We start from the raw sequence: 14995 nt of genomic DNA on the forward strand, positions 1-14995 counted from the left end.
GTATACAAAGGAGTGTGCTTACAGTATGTTCTGGTGAATCTGAACTTCCTTTCAGACTTTGTCACTGAACTCAGCAGGATTGTGAACTGGGACAGTGGGGCTGGAGACAACAGAAGGATGATGAGCCTACATAGACCCTACCTCTTAAATGTGCTCCGCATTATGACAAATTTGCATTATGACGATCTTTTTGCGATCGCAAAACGATGGTCTGAATAGGGGTTTTTCGCTTTGCGATGATCGGTTCCCTGCTTTGGGAACCGATTCTTCGCAAAATGACGATTTTCGGACAGCTGATCGGCAGTTTCAAAATGGCCACCGGGTAAATAAAATGGCTCCCCACTGTTTTCTGGGACGGATTCCTCGCTGCACAGGCACCGAAAATGGCCGCCCTATGGAGGATCTTCACTGGACGGTGAGTTTCCAGCCCATTGGAACGCATTGAAGGGGTTTCAATGCGTTTCAATGGGCTTTTTATTTTTGCATTACGTTTTCGTTCTACAGCGATTTCGCTGGAACTAATTAACGTAATGCAAGGCACCACTGTACTGTAATGCCTGGATAGGACTATTGTATCTATGTATAAATGCCTCACAGAATTTTGGAAATCACTGTGTCTTCTCTGTAATTTCTTCCCTTTGAAGGCAAGATTCTTTCTCTGTTCATGTTTTGCAACTGAATGGCTTGTGGAATGTTAGACTGTTTTAAAGTACATTTTAATTGTACATTGTTGATGTTGAACTTTTTCTTCTTTGTCTTTTTCATATTAATTCTTTTATATATGATCAACATCAGTCTGAGTGTATTTGGAAAAATTGTAGCTACATATTTTAGAATAATAAAATACTAGTGCAAACTAGTATGGAATAACAGGCTCCTTCACATAGCTAAGAAATGAATGAAGCTTACCGTATGTTTCAAAACCACTACAAAAGTTTTGTTTTTAGGGGAAAAAACCACTGTCAACTTAATAACTGTGATCAATTGAACACAATCAATTTCTTAAATTCAGACTAGGACAAATGTTGATGGATAATTTCTTGTTTCCTTGGATACAGAAGTCAAAAGAGTTGACTTCTATTTTATTGCCACCTATTTTATTGCTTCGCTGCCCAGTTTACTCCTACAATCCCTTTGCTTTGTCATAGTTAACACATTATATTTGTCATTTTCCTTTGCACAGATATATTTTCATCTGCACAAGTATCTTTTTAAAAGAAGTCCACATAATACAGGGCTACTTTTTCTGTTTTTTAAAAACATGCTTACTGCTGGTAGATTTGTTTGGATGGGAACCTGGAATCTTTGTGTCTTTATACTCAGGGCTGATTCACATATTTTCTCTGACATGAGCATCAGAAATATAAGGCTTTAAGGATTACAAGGTCCAAACACAATTATGCTGACTGGAGTGTCTTGGGAGTTGTAGTCTAACAAAGTACTTTATGTCTAGCTATGAGCCCACACTAGCCTTGTGCTGACTGTGCAGAGAATTTTCTCAGCATGAGATCCTTTAATTCAGGGATCAGGGAACTTTTTTTTACCTTTTACCCCCTAAAAATTTTATATATGGCAACATTACCCCCTTGATTTGAAAGGAAGGAAATCTTACATTATTTGAATTCAAAATCTTATTGAATCTACACAGGCTGTGTACCGAACTAGCAGGATGCACAAATTTAATAAAGATTTGAACTATTTTTGCTGGAACACATTACACACAAGCCATGGGGTGGTATAGGGACTAGTAAGGTGCCCAATGTGCCTAGCAAGTTGCATTAACTTTTTGCTAGCTCACAGAGGATTTAATCATCATCAATGGCTCCCAGAGTGGCACTAGCAATGACGTGCTTGCTAGAGACAGCAAACACAGAATGGGGGGGGGGCTTTCCCTATATCTCAATGCCAAAGAAGGGCAGTGCCAAAGAATGCTCCAACTACCATACAATTGCACTCATTTCACACGCTAGCAAGGTTATCCTCAAAATTCTCCAAGGCAGGCTTCAGCAGGATGTGGACTGAGAACTCCCAGAAGTACAAGCTGGATTTCGAAGGGGCAGAGGAACTAGAGACCAAATTGCTAACAAGCGCTGGATTATGGAGAAAGCCAAAGAGTTCCAGAAAAACATCTACTTCTGCTTCATTGACTATGCAAAAGTATGGCAGAAAGTGAGGAGGAATTAAAGAACCTCTTAATGAGGGCGAGAGAGAAGAGTGCAAAAAATGGTCTGAAGCTGAACATAAAAAAAAACAAGATCATGGCCACTGGTCCCATCACCTCCTGGCAAATAGAAGGGGAAGATATGGAGGCAGTGACAGAGTTTACTTTCTTTGGCTCCATGATCACTGCAGATGGTGACAGCAGCCACGAAATTCAAAGACGCCTGCTTCTTGGGAGGAAAGCAATGACAAACCTAGACAGCATCTTAAAAAGCCACCCTTCCCCCCGCCTTAATTCAAGCCTTTTATTTTGCTTGCCTGTTCATTTTCAGAGTTTTGACTCAGTCTCTCACTCACTCACTCACTCACTCACTCACTCTCTCTCTCTCTCTCTCTTTCTCTCTCTCACACACACACACACACACACACACACACACACACACACACACACACACACACACACACACACACACACACACACACACACACACACACACACACACTTAATGCATGGGAGAAGATGGGGTAGGGAGAGAAACCCAACACATCTTGCCACAGAGGCTTGGATTCCTTTGCATACCCTAAAAACTTTCCACCCAGGGCAATCGCCCCTGTTGGGCCCCCATGCTACACCACTGCATCATATCAGATTCCCCCAAAATGCAATGTGATGCTGATAAGACATGCATGGACACTTTTTAAAATTACACCACAAGGTGCAGGTTCATCCATATCGTGTTAGAACAATCTGTCCAATACTCTCAAGAGAGCAGTTTTTATTGTTAAAAAGATGATCTCTCTATGTGTATATGTGTGCTATAGAAGGCAGTTTATGTTGTAACTCCCTTTGTGGTTTATGTTAACATATTACTAAGATCACACAATGGAAACATATTCTAGCAAAAGCACCATAGAACATTGAGTTTTCCCAGTACTATTAAAATCCAGTGTTTACTTTCCCTGTGAATACAAATGTTTTAGAAGCTGAAAAAAGAAGAAAAGAACAGGTACTGCTGTGTTCATAACGTTCACATATACTGGTAATAACATTAAAAACATAGCAACAGGCTACATGCTGAGAATGGAGACATATGACAAAATACTTAAGGGGTTTGTTTTTTTCTCTCAGCTCTCAGTCTTGAGTATGTTTAAGATCTGGAGAAGAGCAGTGTTCCACCAAACATAATTGTTGTAACACATGGTTTGCTTCAGTTATCCAATCTTCTTATACTGTAATTATTAATTTCTTGGATCTATACAATTTAAATACTCTGCAGGTTAGAAACTGTACTCTGGCAATAGTCTTATAAAGCTAAATCAATGAGCTAATCTCGACTAGAATAGACCAGTTGAATGAATCTGACATTAAAATCTCAACAGTTATTTAAGTTCCACTGATTTAATGGATCTTCTCTGTTTAGAACTAACAATAGGGTATAACTCACAGGCTCTACAGGCCACAGTCCAAAGAAAAGTCAAAAGTACTTAATTTTATGGATTATAGTGGCCTTAAGGATACTTAACACTGTATGGCAATGAGATTACTTGATTCAAAATCCAAATTCAGGGTCTAAACTCAATCACTGGGTGTGGATGGTGATATGAAATATGAAAATGAGAATCCTATTCTGAAAAGACTGAAAAAAACCCTCTCCTTTCCACTTCTATATTCATTTTTCAGTACATCAAATGAGAGTTCCCTAATTTAGCTAAAACTTATAAATACTTTAGGAAATAATGAAATGAAAATAAGATATCACAACGAATATTGCTGTACATGTTTGCTAGAAGAGTTATTTTATTCCAGTGCTGCAGTATACAAGACAATCAACATACAATTTTACATGCTTGGTTCATTCTAATGTATATCAGTTTAAGATTTGTATGCCAAGAACAGGCCACTGTTGGTGCTGTTCAGTAGAAATACCAGTGTTTCCCTGAAAATAAGACACGGTCTTAAATTGATTTTTGGTCCAAAAAAATGCATTAGGGCTTATTTTCAGGGGATGTTTTTGTATTTTTCATGTACAACAATCTACATTTATTCAAATACTGTCATGTTCTTCTGGTTGCTGCACAATGTTGAGGGTGGGGTTTCACTTAACTGGGGCTTATTTGGGGGGTAGGGCTTATATTATGAGCATTCTGAAAAATCATATGAGGGATTATTATCAGATTAGGTCTTATTTTTGGGGAAACAGGGTATACATGTTTACCATATATGATAGAGCTGTACTAAGTTGGCAGTCACTGTTGTTAGCTTGTGAGATGTTAAATGGACATTGTTAGTTTGTTATATGTTATGTTAGTTTCTAATATGTTAAATGGACCTCAGAAATTTGCTTGGAACTAATTTACAACAGCCAAAATATAGGAAAAAGAAATAATTTTTTCCAAGAACTAGAGAAAGAATTTAAGAGACAGAAGTACAGTATGGATACAGTTAGATAAAAATGAATGAAGATTTGAATGTGGTTTTTTTTCTGTGATGAATATAAAATTGAAAATATGTATTCAGTGTCATTTATGGCATTTCTGATCATGGATAATTTTGAACTCCTAATGTCTTTATTACTTGTATACATTGGAATGTGTTTCTAAACATTAGAAGAATAAATCTCTTGGCCTATACACAGTGTGTGAAATAATCCTAGAGAGTATGACTTGCTCCCATCATAGACTTGTTCAATAAAATCAGAATCTTGTTTATGGTGTTGTAAGTTTTTTTTCCTTCAAGAAATGAATTGAGAAGTAGACAAACATTGCAGTTCAATATGCTTTACAAAGGTATATTGATACCATTCTGTGAGACAGCCATCTAAGCCAGAAGAGTTCAGTACCTAACACTCTGAGAACATTCTAGGCTAGGAAAAATGAAGGCTAAGGCATTGCTAGGGAGTATCGTTTACTATCAGTGGGCCATCACAATTTTATCTATACAGTATTAGTTACTCACAATTTTCTTTGGTTTCCTTTCTTTGAAAGAAAAAAAGAAGGAAGTCTACATTAAGTGAGGTGTCTTTTCTTATTTCCATATGTGGAAGCTACTCTTTTATTTTTCTGTTTAAATGAAACATAAGAACCTATCAGAAAGGGATTAAAACCCCATAAAGTGATTGTGGGTGAGTAAGTAAATTCTTCAGATACAAATTAATGAGGGCAGAACAATGAGTACCAAAATGAATTTCAGATATGCCAGAATAAATCCCCCACCTATAACTAACAATTAGGTGTGTCTGAATATGTACATCTAAACAAGGCCCAGGGCTAGCCCAAGGCATTTCCCTGTCTGGGACAGAACAACGTATGGTACCCCTCACAAGCCAATGAGGTTATTTTGGCACAGGCCAGACAGAAAATACAACAAGCACCCCTCACATCACTTAATTTTTAAAAGGCTGTGTTTTCTTTCATGACACACGAAATCTGCTGCCCAAGGCATCAACACGACTCTTCACACAATGGAAGACCAGTAATGGCAATGAACCTGTGGGCAGCTTCCAAATTGCAGTGAAATACCTATTGCTTTTTGAAACATGGCCTAAGTAGCCATACTTAGAGAATCAAGCCTTTTACTACTTTTACAGACTGAGCCAACTGGATAGTTCAGTGAGTTGGCTGCAGAGCCAAGTGCTGGACTTCCTGGTGGAAGAGGCAGCCTATGTAGCCTTGAACAAGCTGCACAGTTGCAGAGCAGCCCTTAAAAAGGGGTATGATAACTCACTTCTGAGTACTGTATACTTAAAAAACCCTGGAAAGGGTTGCCATAAGTCAGAATCATCTTGATGGCATGTACTTATTATTATTACTCAGACTGTAAACTCAGAATATACTTTAGAATGGTTTATATTATCCCAGAGGATTCTGGGATTTTGTGTTTGAAATGCATTAAAAACCGGCTAATGTGTTCCAGTGGGTGAAATACCTCATCGTCCAGCGAAGATCCTCCATAGGACGGCCATTTTCTGGTGCCTGTAAAGCGAAAAGTCAGTCCTGAAAACAGGGGGGAGCCATTTTACACAGTGGGTGGCCATTTTGAAACCCGACGATCAGCTGTTTTTAGATCGTCGTGAAGCGAAAAATCGGTTCCCGAAGCAAGGAACCGATCATCGTCAAGTGGTTTTTTCCTATTTAAACATCGTTTTGTGATTGCAAAAGCGATCGCAAAAACATCATCGTGAAGCGGATTCATCGTGGAGCAGGGTAATGTTAAGTGGGGCACCACTGTAAGTGGATGTTAAATCAAATCAAGCCTGGACTCTTTTCTAAAAACCAAACAAAAAAATGACTAAACTGAGGCTATCATGCTTTGGTCACATCATGAGAAGATAGTAACCATTTTGACCTTTATCTTTACCTCTTTCGTACTCTGTAGTTGCTCTTTGCACAACGATTCCAAAACCACACTGATATTCCCTGTTAATCTGTCCTAAATTTTTAACCCTTAGCCCCATACTCACAGTCTGGCTAATTTGGATAAGAATTTTGGGGGTTCTGATTTTCAAACCATTGAATGATTGGAAGGAGGAAGCCAGTGCTTTATTAGTCTAACTCTCTTGGCAGGAAGGATTAACCCCTGTATTGATGCTCTTGCTTGCTATGCACTGCTCTCCCCCCACTTTCATTCTCTCTCTCTCTCTCTCTCTCTCTCTCTCTCTCTCTCTCTCTCTCTCTCTCTCTCTTTCACTCTCTCTTTTTCAATCCCTCATACAATTTCACACACCACAGCTGCTACTAAGCCCCAAACCTTCCTTCACCCACCCCATCAATTTTACTGACACAAACATGTCCTTACCCTCCCACATTACTTTCACCTACCCAGTTTGGCTCTCTGCACACTTTCCCCAATCATCCTGGCTGTTCTCACCTCCTTATCCAGCCCACCTGTCTTGCTGCTATTCTTGTCTACCCATCTTTCCTGTTTATCAGTGAACGCTGATGATTCTAGATTCACAAGGACAGTGAATACACTCTGTTTTTCAGTCTAAACTCAACTGTTCAAAGTGCTGAACCTGTTTTGGTGACATTGCTGTGAATTTGGACCGAAACCTGGAGCAAGTTCACTGCTTCCATTCATCAGCCTGCACTGTCATACACTGAGCAGTACAAAGCAATAGGCAAGTAATTGCCCCACCCTCACAAGCAACCACTTCAGGAAATTGGAAAAGTATAGGGACAGCTAGGTTTTGTTTCCAAGCAGGGAAAGATGGGTAACACCAGCTGGTTCTAGGGTGGGATCTTCAGTTTGCTCCTGTGGAGCTGGTCCTGCCCCAACCCATCTGCAAGGGGGGTGCTCCTTTAGCATCTAATACAGTAGAGGGAGTAAGAGCTGTTCCTCCTGCCATCTTTTCTTACTACCTTTCTGAAGTCTCTTTCTGCTTTGGGGCTCCTGATGTCCAGCATGCAAGATTTGTGTGACATGCCTCAGCTCCAGCTGGTTGCCTTCCGCCTGCTGAATGTGTCTCCCCACAACCTACTGTCCCCAGAGCCAGTATTGGCTGTGCGTTTGCTACAAAATAATGCAAGCTGGAAGGAAACAGAGGAAGAAAAACAGCAGATATGGTGAAGGTGTCACTAAAGATTTTAGGAAAGAAATTGCCTACATTCCGTTCCGTTCTTATCTGCATATGTCTGTGGTGTCTGAGAAAAAAATAGTCTTTAAGACATTTTTGACGGATGCTACTTGTTGCAAAGTTATCATTTTGACAAACAGCTTTTTTGTCAAGCTGTCTTCTGGTGTAGGAAATTGTCTGCCAAGCATTAATTGTGATGGTGATGGTGGGTCTTCCCTCCCTCTTTTTCTCCCATAGCTGTAATGTTTTTACAGCTATGTTTGCTATTTTAAAGTGTTTGACTCATGTTGGCATTTTATTATCTAACTATAGAAAGGCAAGATTTTTTGCCCTTGAACTTTTAGGAGGCACTTGAGAAGATACTGAGCAGATGACAGGAGACAAGCTTTAAAAATAAATAAACTTGGGAATTATTTTTTACATATTGTAATTACATTGTACATTACAGTCCCGAAGAACAAGGGAATTAAGATATAAATCCCTGCATACATTCATGCTGGCTTTTATACGCTATTTACAATATATCGTAGTGCTTGAAAACAATTTTACTCTAACACAAATAACAATAGAGGACATTGTAACAACGCTTCTTTCTGATACCAATGTCAAACCTCGCTTTGTTTTGTCACTTGATTATTGAGGCACTGGCCTCTTTATATCACCACAGAAATAAACATGTTTTATTTGATAATCTTCACTTATTACCTCTCCTCGTCTTTCCCTGTCACCACCTTTTGGCTGTACGTATATGTGTATCTATTTAACCCTTCACACAGGCACTTGTAATACCCTCCCCGTTGCCAGCACTCAGGTATTGAACAAATTTTCATGCACTGTGAATAGAACAAATAAGTTATTATAAAAATAACAATATTTAAAAGCATAATCCTTTATTCTATTATCTCTTTCCCACCCAAAACCCCAGACTCCAAAACCACCGTCACTCATTCAGTCCCATCACATACATAACCAACGATATAAACAATACATTTAAACGTCAGCAGGCATCACAAACATCTGCAGAAAAACATATTAGTCAGACCAATTTCTCTCTTTTGCTCTGGGGTATAATTGGCTTTGGGAGCCCTAAGAACTATTTAAAGCATTTTGGCATGATTTTATTCTGTAGCCCCTGGGTTGGTAGACACCATCCCATGACAATCCCCTATGTTTTTATCAGAGCTTGGAAATAATTAGTTACAAGTGATGTAGTTACTTTTGAGTAACAAGACTGAATACATTATATTGAAAAAGTAATACCATAAGTCATTGCAGTGTTATTTTGGAATGTTAAGAAGTAATATTTCTTCGTAATGGCCTCTGTGAATGCACACAAATGGATTTTCTCTGCGTCTACGCAGGACGTTTCAGAAGATTCTAGAGCTTAAAAAAGAGTAACAATTAAGATCCCCCCCCCAGGGCACAAGCTCTGCCTCCTCAACCTTCCCTTCAGTTCCTTTTTTCCGCCATTTGGTTAGGACGCGAGGAACAGTATACAGTATAAGGAAAGTGAACAGTGTATAGCCTTTTTCACCTAATTTTTATTTTTATTCTAGCTATTTCCTTTTGAAATCAATATTAGTTGTTTCCCTCAGCGATTAGAACCCTTTTTTCCCTATATGATATCATTCTTTTCGCTTTCCGCCTTCCCCCCCACCCCATCCCACCCCGGGGCTTTTTCCTCTTTCTCCTACGTTTTATGGCCCCTTGGGTATTTAAGAGGTGCTCCGTTTGTCTCCGAAAGATCCTATTGACCGACAGACACGACAAATGTCTATTTTGCTTGGGAGAATCCCACCAAAGTCAGTTGTGTGCCGTGTGCAAAAGCCTCTCTAAACCGGCAATCAAACTGAGGCTTCAGCACCTAAGATCTTTTTTGTACGAAAAGACTTTGAATCCAGCTATGGAAGTGGAGACCCCTCCTTTGTCTAACCTTCCGTGGCCAGAGGCTGCCAAAACCATATCCAGCCCAGCTACCTAGTCTCTGATTAGCATGACGTAGATACCTACCAAGTCCAAAGAATCACAAAAATCTTCTAAATCAGTCACTGTCTCTTCTAAGACTCACACATCCCTCCCTTCCTCCCCTCTATCCATCACATTGTCTCTTATTAGACCTGTTCTACTTGGCAACGGCGGACTGCAGGAACTGAGGGGAAGGTTGAGGAGGTGGAGCTTGCGCCCTGGGGGGGATCTTAATTGTTACTCCTTTTTAAGCTCTGGAATCTTCCAAAACATCCTGCACAGGCGCAGCAGAAACCCATTTGTGTGAATTCACAGAGGTCCACTAGAAGAGCCATGGTTACAGGTAGGTAACCTTTCTTTTCTGGTCACTTTCAAAAGTTACTAGTGTCATTTGAAAAGACTTTTATGATTTTATTCTATTTTTTTACTAGTTTTATGCAATGTTTCATCAGTGACATCTGTTTTGTCTTTTCTATTTTTGGTTTATCTTTTCATGGAGCAATATGGAAGCTACCCACCGAAAAGTATTTCCTATATTTATCATGCTGGTAACAACACAATAACCCATAACACAATAAATTACTTTTGTGAACAGAGTACCAAGAAAAATTAACTTACTTTGCCATCAAAAAATAAGAAGTAATGCAACAGTTCTTTAAAAAAGAATAGTAGGCCAAATTCTGATTCTTATAAAAAATAAAAAAATCAGACACTTAAAGTGTCCAGGCAACCTCAACCAGGCATACACCTTGTAATTTGTCACTGAATACGGTTGCCAGATGTACATTTCTTTTAAGAATATTTTTTTCACACATATTTGAGCCTTTTAGGGACTGAACTCTTAGAAAACATTGTGAGAGCTACTCAGTTTAGACTGCTGCAATTCAGTGTATGTGGGATGCCCTTGTATATGACTTGAAAACTACCATTAATTCAGAATTTGGGACTCTAATGATATCATACGTATTCTGCATTAGGTGCATAAGCTCCTTTCACTTTTTTCATTCAGCTCAGCCTGGTTTTAAATCACTTCATGGCCTGTTACTGAAGGACTAGCTGTGTATGTCCCTAGTCATATATTCAAAACTTTAGTAAATAATTTTCTATGGGTACCACTGCTATCCACAGTATTGCCATTGATTGCAGAGGAAAGGCCTTTCTCAGTGGTGATGTCTCAGTGTGGAGTGATCTCCCCAGAGAGATTTGCCTGATACCTACTTGGTTATCATTTTGGCTCCAAACTAGACATGGGATATTTGTATTCATCTCCTGAATATCGCCACCACAGGTGCCTGGGCCGTTTGGAACCTCCCCCCAGAACTGGCCAGTCCACTTACTGCTCAATGCACAGCCTGTGCAGCCATCATTATTCATCACATGCCAATTGTGGAAGTAGCCCTCCTCATGTTTCCCCACAGTAGCTGAGTGGGGAGACTCATAATCCCACCTGCCTTACCAGACTGGTCGGCTTTGCAGGGAAGTGCAGGCTGGGCTACTTCCATGATTGGTGTGTCACAAAAGACGACAGCTGTGCATGTCACATGGCGAACAGTAAGTGGACTGCCTGGTTTTGGGGAGGGTCCAAATGGCCCAGGCACATGTGGTGCTGATATTCATATCCATCTTTCCTGGGAGAAAAATACGAATATCCCATGTCTTTGACTGGTGTTATGTAACAGATACAAGTTTTAACCAAAAATATTGGTGTGTAAATATTGACGCAGTATGTATGCTGTTCCTAATATTGCCGGGTTTTTTATAGCTCTGATATTGTTATTTCTGAGATCTGCAACTGTTTATAGTACTGTGTGGAATTTCTTGATATTGTTCCCAAAGCCCCGTTGACTATGGGGACCACTGAAGTGTGTTTCATCCACAAGCGAGATGTTTCGATTGCCAGTTCTCTGTATTTTCTTAGTTTTTCCAATTCTTTATTTTCAACTCTGGCATCCCCTGGAATTGAATTGTTGTTTTTGTTGTAGTAGTAGTTAAGGGACTGTATAGTATTGGTAATAAACAAAATTTAGCAAACCTAAATTTGATTCCATCTAAATCAACAAACCCATTCACACTACCAGAATGTCCCAGTGAAAATATTTCAGCTTTTGTTCTTTTTCTCATACCAAGAAAGGGGTGAATTAATTTGCATGAGTCTTTGAATGATCCTATAGAACGTAGAGTTGCACTCATTGCTATAATTTTAAGGATACTCTGTGCCTGATTTGCAGCAAATGTGTTTATACCCTGTGAATCTCCTGTTACTGTAGTTCTGGGTACTCAGTGTTCCGTTTTCCCTGTCCTCATTCATTCATGGCTGCATCCTGCTAGGCATGACTTACTGGAGATGGTAGTAAAAGCAGCAGCCCGACCAACCATTCAATGCCATGAATGGCAGTCAGAAGAAGAATAGAAGGGTCACACTTTTTCCTTTGCATTTAGAGTAAGATTTGCTGAAAGTACCATCCATTTAGCTGAAGCTATCAGCAAGATGGAGAGGGGAGATAGATGATGGCTCGTCAAAGACCTTGCATTTTAAAACTGGCACCATTTTAGCTTGTCTAAAATTTGGAAGGAAGAATATAAGCAGATGCAGTTACATATGCTCAGGCCTTAATTAAATAGGTGCAAGGGGTAACCATTTGTCAGATAATTCAGTGTTCTTGATGTCCCACTCTATCCCATAGGTCAGAGCAGCTTAAATAAGCTGTTTTCAACTGTTCAATCCCTGAAAGCTTTCAGTTAGTGCAGTGGTGGCAAACCTTTTTGGGATCACATGCCCAAACTGGAGAAAACTAAAACAAAAACAGGGGGTGGTGGACCCAGAAGTGGTGGCAGAAGGGGGAATCCCGAGCACGCAGGTGCCTCGAGACCCCACTCTGGATCTGCCGCCAGTGCCAGCTGCTCTGGATCCTGACCTGCCACCTGTCCGGGGACCAGCACCACAGTTGCAGCCACCTGCTCAGGTTTGGCTGCTTGCGGGGGGGGGAGTAGCGATCCGGTGACTTATGGCTGGCGTGCTGGCAGAAAGGGCTCCATGTGCCAGCTGTGGCACGCATGCCATAGGTTCGCCATCACTGAGTTAGTGGATGAAAACCAAATGAAAATTTAAAAACAGCTGTGCAAAAATACAGTTGTTGTTTTTTTTAAATCACACAATAGCATCCATGCAACACCATCAAACAGTCAAAAAAGCTTTCTATAGGAAAGTCTTTTTTTTCCAGGTAGCCACATAGTAAATGCTTGTGTCTTAAAATACTGCAGATTGGACTGAACTGGGCAGAGAGCATCGCTCAGTTCCCGATACTATGGGGATGATAATTTCAAACCTTAAACATCCTTTCTTTTCAGTAGAGCTTGGAAAATTTAATTTTCAAGTTGCTTCCCAAAACCTTGCTCTGTAAGTGGAAGCACCAGCTGTCAGTGCTAACCATTGGAAAAGGAGCTGCAGATTTGGAACGGGGAAGAGAAACAGTACTCCCCCTGTTTTCCCCCCCAATAAAGCTTTCTCATCACAGACTAATTCTTTCATCACAGGTGCTTCTGAGCATATGTTGAGTGCCTTTTCACTGTGATGTCCTATCTTCTTATAGTGTACCTAGAATTCGGGTACAGATTTCCTCTGACATGGCCTTACTTTAAAAACATTTTATTATATAATCTCACTGGGAGAGGATCCTGAAATAATAAGGAGCTGTGTCTGGATGAGTTCTTTTAGATCTCTAATTAGTCTGCTCTTTCTCATTCTTTTTGCGTTTTTTTGTTAATATGCTTTTGCTATACATACTGTAGATGGTGCTGTTTTGCCCTAGTAATTACTGTCTTGTTTTTGGAGATTAGTTTCATTTTGCTGATAATAGGTCTGGATGATTTAAATGTACTGGATGAAGGTAGAGAACTGCTAAATGTCCCAAAGAAAAGGAAATTCAAGAAAGCAAAGTGGCTGTCCAACGAGGCCTTAGAAATAGCAGAGAGGAGAAGGGAAACAAAATGCAAGGGAGATAGGGAATGTTACAGAAAATTGAATGCAGACTTCCAAAGAATAGCAAGGAGAGACAAGAGGACCTTCTTAAATGAACAATGCAAAGAAATAGAGGAAAATAACAAAAAAGGAAAATCCAGAGATCTGTTCAAGAAAACTGGAGATATTAGAGGAACATTTTGTGCAAAGATGGACATGATAAAGGACAAAAAATAGGAGGGACCTAACAGAAGCAGAAGACATCAAGAAGAGGTGGCAAGAATACACAGAGGAATTATATCAGAAAGATTTGGATATCCCGAACAACCCAGACAATGTAGTTGCTGACCTTGAGCCAGACATCCTGGAGAGTGAAGTCAAGTGGGCCTTAGAAAGCCAGGCTAACAACAAGGCCGGTAGAGGTGATGGCATTCCAGTTGAACTATTTAAAATCTTAAAAGATGATGCTGTTAATGTGCTATATTCAATATGCCAGCAAGTTTGGAAAACTCAACAGTGACCAGAGGACTGGAAAAGATCAGTCTACATCCCAATCCCGAAGAAGGGCAGTGCCAAAGATTGTTTCAATTACCGTAGAATTGAACTTATTTCACACGCTAGCAAGGTTATGCTCAAAATCCTACAAGGTAGGCTTCAGCAGTATGTGGACCGAGAACTCCCAGAAGTACAAGCTGGATTTCGAAGGGGCAAAGGAACTAGAGACCAAATTGCTAACATGCACTGGATTATGGAGAAAGCCAGAGAGTTCCAGAAAAACATCTACTTCTGCTTCATTGACTACACAAAAGCCTTTGACTGTATGGACCACAGCAAACTATGGCAAGTCCTTAAAGAAATGGGAGTGCCTGACCACCTTGTCTATCTCCAGAGAAACCTATACTGTATGTCTGACAGGAAGCAACAGTTAGAACTGGATATGGAACAACTGATTGGTTCAAAATTGGGAAAGAAGTATGACAAGGCTGTATATTGTCTCCCTGCTTATTTAACATATGCAGAATACATCATGCGGAAGGCTGGACTGGAGGAATCCCAAGCTGGAATTAAGATTGCAGGAAGAAATATCAACAACCTCCAATATGCAGATGATACCACTCTGATGGCAGAAAGTGAGGAGGAATTAAAGAACCTTGTAATGAGGGTGAAAGAGGAGAGTGCAAAAAACGGTCTGAAATTCAACATCAAAAAAACTAAGATCATGGCCACTGGTCCCATCACTTCCTGGGAAATAGAAGGGGACGATATGGAGGCAGTGACAGATTTTACTTTCTTGGGCTCCATGATCACTGCAGATGGAGACAGCAGCCACGAAATTCAA

The 14995-nt window shown here is 40.1% G+C and overlaps 1 protein-coding gene across 1 annotated transcript in view; it reads left to right on the forward strand.

Annotated features, from left to right (window-relative positions):
• Nucleotides 1–14995, forward strand: part of CAMK1D (calcium/calmodulin dependent protein kinase ID) — a 269715-nt gene that overhangs the window by 159762 nt on the left and 94958 nt on the right. The gene's annotated exons all lie outside the window — the stretch shown is intronic.

Source organism: Pogona vitticeps, chromosome 5 (assembly GCF_051106095.1).
Source record: "Pogona vitticeps strain Pit_001003342236 chromosome 5, PviZW2.1, whole genome shotgun sequence".
In the NCBI taxonomy this organism is placed as follows: domain Eukaryota; kingdom Metazoa; phylum Chordata; class Lepidosauria; order Squamata; family Agamidae; genus Pogona; species Pogona vitticeps.